Raw genomic sequence first — 2,582 nt, 5'->3', positions numbered from 1 at the left:
TCAGCTCACAGACTCACTTTATTATGTTCGAACAGATTACATTCAAAAATTTCATTTTTCATAAGTAAACAATTGAAAACTGTGTAAACTCAATCAGGCAAACAAAAATAAAAAACAAGTGGAACAAGAAAAGACAACAGGAACAATGTGAGGCATTGGAGCAGAGAGGAAGCATAAAGATGCACAGCAGACAATGTGAGACGTTCAACAACCAGCAGGAGTCACTTCTGTGCAAACAACAACTTATAACTACAGCAGGCAGTTCATTTTATTTTCCTGTGTGTTGGTTTGTGTTCTTTGTTCAATTACAAAGGTTCCACTGATTGCTGAAAATAACTGTCCATGGTTTTCTCATTCATACTGAGCAGGAAAGAGTCACATAATGAGCAGTCAGGAGTTCAGTTTTGAACCATTTTGTCCAACATCCCAGGAATGTTGTTGAATAAGTAAGGCTATTAATAAGATACAGAAAAACACTGACACTCAGTTCATCTTTCAGGGGATGGTTTCACATTCGCTTGTATATGTAGATAACATTGTGGCAGGATGGACAGCTGTGCTCCACATCTTTACAGGCATCAATGCAGAATGGGATCCAGCAGAAAAGACAGCACCTGTAGGTGGACACCAGAGCAGTTAGAACCTTCCAGCTTCTTACCTGAAGCAATAACAGACTGGAACTGGTGCAGTGTTGGCTGCATTTACAAAAAGACGGCGAGGCTGCCACAGACAGCCCAGGTCAACAGGCCCGGTTTGGGCACTGTGGTGGTGGTCACTGACTGCTGGCAGTGGGGACACACGGTTTGTCCTGGGATGTCCTGTAGTGCTGGAGTTACTATCACATGACCTGTTTGGACTGAGACACATACAACACAAAAAATAAAAACTATACTTCCATGCTGTATGTTTGCTTAAGTTGGCTGCAGTGCCCCTTTTGAAATGTCCATGTATCCCTGCTGTATTTAATAACCGCTAACAGTAATGATAGCTTTCTTTGTATAGCACCTTTTACAATGCAACTAATGGTGAATTAGACAAATAATGGAAATCAGTTGAAAACAAATGCAGTATAAAAAGATGAAACCATTTGGTCATGACAATTCTTTATACATACATATATATATATATATATATATATATATATATATATATATATATATATATATATATATATATATATATATATATATATATATATATATATATATATATACATATGTATGTATGTATGTATATATACAGTGCCTATCATAAGTATTCACCCCCTTTGATGTTTTACCCTTTTATTGCTTTCATAAATCAATCATGGTCAATAAAATTTAGCTTTTTTAACAAAAAAATTTATTGGAAAAAACTCTTTAATGTCAAAGTGAAAACAGATTTCTATAAAGTAATGTCAATGAAAGAAAATTATATAAATGGAAATAATTGTTTGCATAATTATTCACCCCCTTTTTAACCCTTTACGCTTCAGTGCGTCGTAGGTGTACCGCCGGCGGTACACCTACTAATTTGCATAGGAATTTCAAGAATGTCCGATGGCTGCAAACTCGATTATACAAACACTATTCGCCGATGGAAAGCTTAGATTCTCATGAATCCGCCCGTATAAACCACTTTCAGATGCGATTACCACAGCGGGTGAGAAAAACACATTTGTCCGACAAAAACAAATATTCATCCATCTGTTCTCTATACACGGCTTCAACGCACACAGCGCGACTCACATTTCCGGGTTCATTATTACACACAGAAAAAAAGATTCCACAAAAAACGGCCATAATCCAACCTTTTACATCCAGACAACACAAGCCAGTAAACTATTTTGTCCAAAACATGTCCTGAAGTCGGTATAAAATCCACGAATCGGTCGTTTTCAAGGAAATGCACCTCGCGATGTGCGTCCAATATTCCCTGTATTTTTCGTCATTTTTTTAATTTAAAAATAGAATATTAGCGATTTTTTGTACTGAAAACGGCTGGAATTGACTGAAGCTTAAAGGGTTAATTTTATGGTCTAATTCAATAGAGGTCCATCAAATTGTTGCCAATAGTCTCACAATTAGTGAAATGAAGATCACCTGAGTGGTGTGGGTGTGTTTCAAGTGATTGAGTTGTAAAACACCTGTCTGAAGGGTCCAGAGAGTGGTTGATCAGTATTCCTGGCTACCATTACACCATGAAGACAGAAGAACACTCTAAGCAACTCAGGGAAAGGGTTACTGAGAAGTACAATTCAGGGGATGGTTACAAAAAAATTTCCAAGGCACTGAACATCCCCTGGAGTTCAGTGAAATCAATTATCAAGAAATGGAAGGAATATGGCACTTGTGTGAATCTGCCTAGATCAGGCCGCCCTCGTAAACTGAGTGACCGTGCAAGTAGGAGACTAGTGACAGAAGCCACCAAGACCCTACAACTACTCTGAAGGAGTTACAAGCTTCAGCTGCTGAGATGGGAGAGACTGTGCATGTAGCAACTGCTGCCCGGGTTCTTCACCGGTCAAAGCTTTATGGGAGAGTGGCAATGAGAAAGCCACTGTTGAAGAAAAGTCATATTAGATCTGGACTAGAGTTTGCCAA

At 38.3% G+C, this 2,582-nt stretch overlaps 1 long non-coding RNA gene across 1 annotated transcript; it reads right to left on the bottom strand.

Moving 5' to 3' along the window:
* Nucleotides 1-1,070, bottom strand: LOC127531647 (uncharacterized). The gene is made up of 2 exons (XR_007938777.1): nt 706-1,070; nt 1-614 (listed from the first exon to the last, which is right to left on the bottom strand). It is a non-coding gene; the product is annotated as an uncharacterized LOC127531647 (long non-coding RNA).
* Between the last annotated feature and the right edge of the window lie 1,512 nt (nt 1,071-2,582).

This window comes from Acanthochromis polyacanthus, chromosome 21, assembly GCF_021347895.1.
Source record: "Acanthochromis polyacanthus isolate Apoly-LR-REF ecotype Palm Island chromosome 21, KAUST_Apoly_ChrSc, whole genome shotgun sequence".
In the NCBI taxonomy this organism is placed as follows: domain Eukaryota; kingdom Metazoa; phylum Chordata; class Actinopteri; family Pomacentridae; genus Acanthochromis; species Acanthochromis polyacanthus.
The sequence above is the reverse complement of the archived record's forward strand: the minus strand, read 5'-3'. Positions and strand labels throughout refer to the sequence as shown.